This window comes from Nicotiana tabacum, chromosome 9 (genome assembly GCF_000715075.1).
Source record: "Nicotiana tabacum cultivar K326 chromosome 9, ASM71507v2, whole genome shotgun sequence".
NCBI lineage: Eukaryota > Viridiplantae > Streptophyta > Magnoliopsida > Solanales > Solanaceae > Nicotiana > Nicotiana tabacum.
Window position 1 is genome coordinate 111,430,568 of NC_134088.1, and position 9,067 is coordinate 111,439,634.

A 9,067-nucleotide genomic window follows, 5' to 3' on the forward strand; every position below is an offset into this window, starting at 1 on the left:
GCGAGAGCACTGTCGCATTCGCGAAGTGTATGGCCTGCCAAGCCTTCGCGTTCGCGGGGCAGTGCACGCATTCGCGTAGGCTACTCTTCCCTGGTCTTTGCGTTCGCGAGACATTGCTCGCGTTCGCGATGAAGAATAGGCTGACTCCCCCTCCCCAGTGCCTAACGCTACGCGTTCGCGATGGGCTTGTCGCATTCGTGAAGGGTAATGCCCCCATCGCTTCGCTTTCGTGACCAAGACTTCGCGTTTGCGAAAAAGAAATCCTCAGCTGCCCAGTTTACTCTTCACGTTTGCGAGAGTGCCTTCGCGAACTCGAAGAAGGCCATGCCAGAACACAGATTCTGCAGAAAAATCAGATTCCCGAAGTCCAAAACATCCCGTGGCCTATCCGAAACTCACCCGACCCCTCGGGGTTCCAAACCAAACATGCACACAAGTCTAAAAAAATCATACGGACCTGCTCACGCGATCAAATCGCCAAAATAACACCTAGAACTCTAAATTTAGTACCAATTCAAATGAAATTCTCAAGAACACTTTAAAATTTCTATTTTCTCGACTGGATGTCCGAATCACGTCAAATCAACTCAGTTTCTCACCAAATTTCATAGACATGTCTTAGATATCATAATGAACTTGTACCGGGCTCCGGAACTAAAATACGGACCCGATACTAACAATGCCAAATATCAATCAATTCTTAAAAATAAATAATTTCTAAACTTTTAATTTTCATCAAAGATTCATAACTCAAGTTAGGGACCTCCAAATTCGATTTCGGGCATACGCCCAGGTCCTATAATTCGATACGGACCTATCGGGACCATCAAAGTACGGATCCGGGCCCGTTTACCAAAAATGTTGACCGAAGTCAACCAAAATCAACTTTTAAGGCAAAAATTCTTATTTTCATTAGTTTTCAACATAAAAGCTTTTCCGGAAACCTGCCCGTTCTGCGCACACAAATCGAAGAGTGTAAAAATGAGATTTTTAAGACTTAAGAGCGCAGATTTGACTTCTAAAATATCAGATGACCTTTTGAGTCATCACAATTATCCAACTATGAATGGCTCGAATCTAACTACAAATAATTTGATACAGTCACCAAAAATTATAGAATCAATTTCATAAGAAAATACTATATTTTCAATAAAAATCCAAAATTAATTAAAAATTCGTCTGTGGGGCCCACGTCTCGGAATCCGGTAAAAGTTAAAAAATTCGTCAACCCATTCAATTACGAGTCCAACCATACCAGTTTCACTCAAATCCGACTCCGAATTGATACCGAAATCTCAAAAAATCGTTTCTATGAGATTTCTAAAAATTTTCAAAATTTCAATCTCAAAACACTAATTAAATGGTGAAACTAATGATATATTCGTGTCTATTGACCAAATCCGAGTTAGAATCACTTATCCCAATGTCTTTCCTTGAAAATCTATCAAAAATCTCCTCTGCTCAAGCTCCAATTTGTTAAAAATGGAGAATGGGACGAAGTCCCCTCCTTTATAGTTCTGCCCAGGCTGCCCTCGGTCCTGCCTCGATTATGGCGCTCGAGCCTGGACCTTCGATTGTGACCCTCGAGCCCTGCCTTCGATCATGACCCTTGATCATGGGCCTTCGATCATGACCCTCGATCTTGGGTCTCGATCCTGGGCTCGACCCTGACTTCGATTTCAGCCCCGAATTTCCAGCAGAAAAGAAAATTGCAGCAGTTGTTTTAAGTCTAACTTTTGATTCGTTAACCATCTGAAACTCACCCGAGGCCCTCGGGACCTCGACCAAATATACCAGCAAGTCCTAAAACATCATACGAACTTATTTGAAACCTCAAATCACATAAAGCGACTCTAAAACCACAAATCATCCTCGAATTCAAGCTTAATGAAACTTAAAATTTCAACTTCTACATTCGATTTCGAAACCTATCAAATCAAGTCCGATTTACCTCAAATTTTGCACACAAGTCATAAATGGCATAACGGAGCTATAAAAATTTTAAGAACTGGATTTCGACTCCGATATCAAAAAGTCAACTCCCCGGTCAAACTTTCAAACTTAAATTTTTATTTTAGCCATTTCATGCCTAATTTAACTACGGACTTTCAAATAAAATTTTGAACACGCTTCTATGTCCAAAATTACCATACGGAGCTGTTGGAACCGTCAAATCCCGATTCCGGAGTCGTTTTCCCAAAATATTGACCGAAGTCAAATTTAGCATTTTAAGGCCAACTTAAGGAACCAAATATTCCGATTTCAACCCGAACACTTTCAAATCCCGAACCAACCATCTCCGCAAGTCATAAATTAATAAAAGCACATACGGGAAGTTTTATTTAGGGGAGCGGGGTTCTAAAAGTCAAAATGACCGGTTGGGTCATTATAAGTAAATAGTCAAAAAATTATTCTAATTAATATTTTCTTTAAAGACGTGAAAAAGAGAAATACGACAAATACTTTAAGACGGATAAAATATTTATTAGTAATTAAGACTCAAGAGTCTTTAAATAGGTAGAAAGATGATGAATTATTAGTGTTGTGAAACATTCAGTTTAACAACAAAAACATAACTCCAACCTAATAAATAATTGGTCAATATCAGAAATCTCATCAATTGGTAAATATTACAATTACAGATTATTAGTAGAAAAGTTACAGTAATCAATAAAGTCACAAAGTTTACTAGAAAAATTAATTAAGTTTTGGCTGGTGGAATTGTATTTTCTAAAAGTTGAAGGCAACAAATTTTATTGGTATTTGTCCTAAAAAATAGAAAAGAAAATTTTTAACTCACAAAATTAAAACTCTGTATTAAAATTATTCAAAGTTGCAAGCCGATCTATATTTTTCTAAATACAAGAGGACTAAAAACAAATAACATTGGATCTTTGATTCATATTAATTACTATGTATATATTATTTTCGTCAACAACTAAAAAATATACTTGAATCTCTCTCTCTCTCTCTCTCTCTCTCTCTCTCTCTCTATATATATATATATATATATATATATATATATATATATTTATTTTTTTTAATAAGAAAAATGTGTTATGTAAATTGAAATAGAGAAAATAATATTTATATAAATTTTTAAACTTTAACACTCATTGATATATATACACGCGCAAAGCGCGTACCGTAAAACTAGTTATTAAAAGGAGATGAAAAAGCCATCTCCTTAAGCCAAGTGGCAGCCTAGAAATCCACTTGATATAAGTAATTAATAATTAGTTATTTATTTAATAATTAGTTATTGGTTATTTTTTTTGAATTTAAAGATCAATAAAGTAATAAAATAAAATATTTTTTAAAAATAACTAAAATTGAAAAAGAACTGTCCATTCAAATTGGAGAGTAGTTTCAAGCTGGAGTTTTTAAATTATTTTTAAATAAAAAACTAAATTACAAAAGATAAAAAACTGTCAATTCAAAATTTCTTTGTTTTTTTAATAATTTTTCTTATTGAGAATAATAGAATCATATATATATATATATATATATATATATATATATCTTCAGAAAAAGAAAGTAGAAAGTAGCATACAAAAATATTAAACAAAGTAATATGCTAATAAAAGTTTCTATTAACAATGCAATAATACTAAATATTGGATAATATAATAAAGAAAAATACAGAACAAAATATTTATTCGATGCCTATATAAGTCTCTTTAATTTAATTGAGACTTTATTCATTAAAATTCAAATAATATTATTGAGAACAATAGGATAAATTTAAAATAAAATATATTTCAAGAGTAATAAAATATATATCTTCGATTATATTATAAAAAAAAAGTAGTGGACAAAAATATTAAACAAAGTAATATGCTAATAAAAGTTTTTATTAACAATGCAATAATACTAAATATTGGATAATATAATAAACAAATACATAACAAAAAAGTTATTCGATGCATATATAAGTCTCATTAATTTAATAAAGATTTTATTCATTAAAAGAAAGATAAATTTATTGAGAAAAATAGGATAAAATTTAAAATAAAAAAATATTTCAAGAGTAATAAAATATATATCTTCTATTATATTATAAATATAAAGTAGTAGACAAAAATATTAAATAAAGTAATATGCTAATAAAAGTTTCTATTAACATTGCAATAATACTAAATATTGGATAATATAATAAATATAAATACATAACAAAAACGTTATTCAATGATTATACAAGTCTCTTTAACTTAATATAGATTTTACTCCTTAAAATTCAGATAATATTATTGAGAACAATTGGATAAAATTTAAAAAATATATTTCAAGAGTAATAAAATATATATCTTCTATTACAAAAAGAAAGTAGTAGACAAAAATATTAAACAAAGTAATATTCTAATAAATATTTCTATTAACAATGCAATTATATTATATATTGGATAATATAATAAAGAAAAATACATAAAAAAAAAAAGTTATTCGATGATTATATAAGTCTCTTTTATTTAATAGAGATTTTATTCATTAAAATTCAGATAATATTATTGACAACAACAGAATAAAATTTAAAATAAAAAATATTTCAACATTAATAAAATATATATCTTCTCTTATATTTTATGGATATGGATAATATAATAAAGAAAAATACAAAACAAAAAAGCAAACAGGAAAAAATATCAAACAAAGCAATTTGGTAATAAAAATTTCTATTAACAATTTAAAAATACTAAACATTGGATAATCGAATAAAAGAAATATAGAACAAAACAGTTATTCAATGACTATATAAGTCTCTTTAATTTAATAGAGATTTTATTATTGGGTATATCATATTGGCAAATAAGATGATAATTGAATACGATCTAATATGTTCAAACAAGCACGATCACAATTTAATTTAATTAAGGCAAAACCTTGTACCGGATTGCCAACCCGATAAACGAACTTATAAGTTTTCCAATTTAACACCTCTACTTTACAGAATAAGGAGTAATAAACACATCTGACCGTTGACTATACATACGTGGAAGAAATATGGCTGGCATGGCCAAACTACGTGCAAATCACACCTAAATGGCGTGTGAATATAGTAGTTTTAATGGAGAAAATAATAAAAAGAAAAATTAAGATCCCAACACTTACTCCCACCTCCTTTGTTCCCACCCCTTTCCCCATTCTTTTCGTTTCTTATCCCATCCCTCGCCCCAACCTTTCCTTCCCAAGCTTCTTCATTCTTTTCTTTATTAACCTTTAATTAGTTGAAATAAGAGCCTTTTTAAAAATTAATTGAGTATAAAGTTTTAGCGAGAAGAAGGTAACCCACAATATTTTCTCCGATCTGGTTCGATGGTGATGGATGATTTTGGACGAAGTTCTGGCGGAAAAAAGGTTCTCTTCTTCACATTTAAATGTTTGGAGTATTTCTTTTTGGAGTATTTTTTTTGTCAACGAAGGGGTGATTGTGGTTTATGGTTAAAGTCACTTTATAAGCTTTCCGATTTGGTCAATGCTCATCTTTTTTTCTTCTTCTTTTTTCAGAAAAAAAAATAGCGGCAGGGGTGAAATGTCATTTCTGATCTGTTTTGTCTGTGTCAATGGGCTTGGTGGGAAGGAAGTCTCGACGGACATGGTGATTCAGGTGGTTGAAATCAAATAAAATAAGATGTTTGGACAGAGATGGTGGCTATATATTGATAAAATGTGTTACATCCCGTATTTTCGTATGTTAAAGTTTCGTCGTAAGTTAATCGACATAAGTTCGGGAATGAGATTATTTTGAAATTTATAAGCATTATGCTATTTCGAACAAGTGATGAGTAAATTTGTGAAGGTGAACGGGTAAGCAAATCGAAGAAAATGAATTTCGTCGAAATTTGACAATTTGGGATAAAATATGATCCGAGCTATAATACCCGATATTTATGAACTAGTACCATACAAGGTACCACATGACCATGATAGTAAGGTGTATAAATTGTGTTAAAAGTGAGTAACATTTTAAGTAATTTGAGATAATTTTTAATTATATGGGTAATTGGTTAATTATTGGGTAATGGGATATTACCTAATTAATTAAGATATTTGGTGGATAAGATGGGGGGGCATCATTACCCCTTAACGTGGCAGCCCACAAGTCTTGATCACATCACAAAATATGAGTCTTATTTCATAAATCAAGATGGCACATTAAGAGAGATTGGTGGCTTAGTCATCACAAATGTGGGGGCCCACAAATCTCAAAAATAAGAGATTATTATACATAAGTTAAAAGGGAAAATACATAAGCTTTCTAAGCTTTCGGATGAAGCTCACAATTTCAAGGATCTCTTTTACTTCACTAAGGTATAAAACCTTTAATTCACAAAGAGATCAACGGGAGTTCTTGGATTTGCAAAGGAAGAATTCACCTTATATCAAATTCACAAGTAACGATCTTCAGCAAAGGAATTCATACGAAGTTATACTACGCAATAGCAATGGGATTTTCAATTCTAAGGGAGCCCGGTATAATCTTTCTCAAGAACATCATATGAATTGTTTCCTACTTCGATCCGCCGTTACGTATTTTCGCAAAAGACGTGTGTTAGAGAGGTTGTTAAGAGAATCGACTCAGGTATGTTAAGGCTATCCCTTCCTTCTTTTGGCATGATCCATACGATACAAACGAAATGAGTAAACGCATAATTTTCATAAATGACTCTATTCATAGAAGTAATAGGGGTGTCTATATTCTTGATTCCCCATGTGAATTATTATTATATCTTCTGTTCATGGGTTTGAGAAAAATACATATTTGATAAAGTTTATCCGAAAGACATATTGATTTTTTGACATTCCGAGAAATTTTATTAACGTATTTCTTATGCATTTCATGCATTTATACATGTACATTGACCCATGACTAGATGGCGTTATATACGCGTATATTATATGTATATGAGAAGTGGGAAAAGGTTATGGCGTTATATACGCACCACCACCTGATCAGCTGGTATACGTTGATGATTTGCCCACAGTGGCCGAGATGATATGATAGGATGCCCTCAGAGGCTTGATGATGTTATGAACGCATATACCTAAGCATGGTATGACATTTATACGCATATGCATGACATTGTAAATATTAATGATTCACAGAGTAGTTCAGACTTGCATGTTGAGTCTTTTACTCCATGTTTCTCTCATGTCTATTATTTACTGATTTTCATTCCTTACATACTCGGTACATTATTTGTTCTGACGTCCCTTTTGCCTGGGGACGCTGAGTTTTATGCCCGCATGTCCTGATAGACAGGTCGAGAGTTCTCCAAGTAGGCTGTCAGCTCATCGGAAGGTGTTGGTGTGCTCCATTTGCTCTGGAGTTGCAATTTGGTCAGTATGATTAGGACATGTGTTGATTGGTATGGCGGGGCTCTGTCCCGACCTTTATTACATTTTTGTATCCTTAGAGGCTTGTAGATATATGTCGTATACGTGAAAGATTGTACGACCTTGTCGGCTTATGTTTAGTGTAATTTTGGTCTTATAGGCCCTATGTCACATGTATAAGTTTTTATGTCAGATTGAGTCGTCTTATATTGAGTATTCCCTTATGTTTATTCTGGTTAGCCCATGACGGCCCGTTTGGCCCATTTTTCAATGATAGTACGATAAGAATGATATGTAACATTGGTACTCGGTTGGGTAAGGCACCGGGTGCCCGTCGCGGCCCATCGGTTTGGGTCGTGATAAAAGTGGTATCAGAGCAGTTCTGTTCTAGGGAGTCTAAAATCCGTGTCTAGTAGAGTCTCGTTTATGGGTGTGTTGTGCACCACACTTATAAGTAGGAGGCTACATGGCATTTAGGATTGTCACTCTTTCTTCTTACTCTATATCGTGTGGTAGAGCTCAGTTGTAAGAAGTCAATTTTCTAAACTCTATCTTATTCATAATACGACGATGCCTACATCCAAAAAGACAGTTGGTAAGAGATTGAATGTGGCTATGGAAGAGTTGAGTCATAGGAACTCGATTTTTCATGATGCTTATGATGGATAAATATGAGGTATTCAGCAAATCATGTATGTACTAAGATGTGTAAACTTCTTGATAAGGATCCATAAGGCAAGAATGTCTATCCATTCTTACGGTAAAAGGAAATAAGAGAATCGGAAGATAGATACAAGTCTCAACAAGTAAAAGAAGCAAGATGGAGAAGGGTACGAGGCGCTCAGTTAATGAAGATTGTCAGTATTTACAATTCAGGCAGAGGAATATAAGCCTTTTGAGTTATCTTCAACAATAACAGAGGTATGTACAATTGGCCACACCCATCTCATTTATGTTTTATGGGGGCTAACAGAAGTAGTATAAGAGAAGGACGGTTATCAGGATCCGGCTGGGGTTAAGGTAACCCAAAATATTGGATGGATTGTTTGCGTTAGTTGACATTTCTGAAAGATATTGTAAATGTGCTAATATATCTGCTTGTGAGACACCCAGATAGTGGACTCTAGAATAGTACATCTAGATATGAGTACTACAAAGATAGGCATTGGAAGCCTTGATGTCACGACCCAATTTTACCTATAGGTCGTGATGGCGCCCAACACTATAGCTAGGCAAGCCAACTAATAAATTAAACTTATATCGATAAAATTTAATCCAAGTAAATTATAAACACCGAATTCTACCAATGTGTGTACCAAGACCTGGTATCACAAGTGTATGAGCATCTAGTAGATTATATAAAACCTCTAATACTATTTGAAATAAAAATAGACAGAATGAAAAATACAAGGAGAGACACTAGTAGCTGCAGAACGGCTAAGAAAGGCAGCTCACCACTATGCCCCTGGATGACATGGGTGTAAGACGATAGGTCCCCCACTAGTACTTGCCTCAGGTCCTGCACAAAAAGTACAGCAAGTGTAGTATGAGTACGTAAATAACATGTACCCAGTAAGTATTAAGCCTAATCTCGAAGTGGTAGAGACGGGATGGCTGATTTTGACACTCACTATGGGTCAATAATAATAATTGAAATACAAGTAGAATATCTAAATCAGTATGACACTCACTATGAGTCAATAATAATAATTGAAATACAAGTAGAATATCT

At 33.3% G+C, this 9,067-nt stretch overlaps 1 long non-coding RNA gene across 1 annotated transcript; it reads left to right on the forward strand.

Annotated features, from left to right (window-relative positions):
• The first annotated feature begins 5,090 nt into the window (after nt 1-5,090).
• On the forward strand, nt 5,091-7,529 carry LOC142164389 (uncharacterized). Its single transcript, XR_012695165.1, has 3 exons — nt 5,091-5,355; nt 5,506-6,580; nt 7,258-7,529. It is a non-coding gene; the product is annotated as an uncharacterized LOC142164389 (long non-coding RNA).
• Nucleotides 7,530-9,067: the final 1,538 nt, after the last annotated feature.